The sequence below is a fragment of the Arachis ipaensis genome, chromosome B05, assembly GCF_000816755.2.
Source record: "Arachis ipaensis cultivar K30076 chromosome B05, Araip1.1, whole genome shotgun sequence".
NCBI lineage: Eukaryota > Viridiplantae > Streptophyta > Magnoliopsida > Fabales > Fabaceae > Arachis > Arachis ipaensis.
The window spans coordinates 10,617,162-10,618,098 of NC_029789.2; positions in this window are offsets into that span (position 1 = coordinate 10,617,162).

Sequence of the window (937 nt, forward strand, 5' to 3'; positions counted from 1 at the left end):
ACTAAAAAAAAAAATGATAAATTAATATTTAATTTAAAAATATATAAAAAATTAATTTGAAATATTTAAAATTTGAATTTAAATTTTTTAAATTTTAAATTTTTATTTTAGAAGATAAAGTGTGATTTCTTACCTTTCAATAATTTCTCTCTCATATTTTTTTTGATTCCACTTATAAAATAAATGGTAAAAGATCACATTTTATCCTCTAAAGTAAAATTCAAAATTTAGAGGATTCAAATCTTTAAAATTTATCACAAAAAATAAATGAAAAAGTCTAGGAGGATAGCAACTTTATTAAATTTTGGTCGGTATGTAACCAGCAAAAGAAAAGTGAATAATCCCATACCATTAGATAAAATTTTATATCATTAAAAATATTATTAATGGCTACTTAATAAATACAAATCACAAAAGTTACTATTTTCTAACCCTCCTCAAAATAAATTAAGTAAAAATTAAATATTAAATTATAGACACTATAAAATTCATCATTTATTTTAGCATCAAATTACTGTCAATCACAAGTTAGCAACATTTATGAAAAAATCTATTATATTTTTATGACTTAAAAAATAAAGTTGTTTAAAAATAATTCTTAAAACTCTGCATTTGATATAGTACATTGTACTATTTTTATTAGAGTCCCGTTAAGGAGACAATGGACTATTTTACAAAATGAACATCTTCATATTATTTAGAATAACCATCCAAGTATTAGGGATAATAAACATCTTCCCAAAAGTTTAAACTGATTTTTGGATTCACCAATGATCAAACTCTTGACCTTTCGGATCTAGAACTCTTAACACTAATGATTATATCTCTGATACTCTCTAAACCTCCATTGTACACATTGTACAAATATTTCATTGGCTTCTCATACTTTCCCTTTTCATTATTATTATTGTTGCATTTCTTTCAAAAATTCCTATCA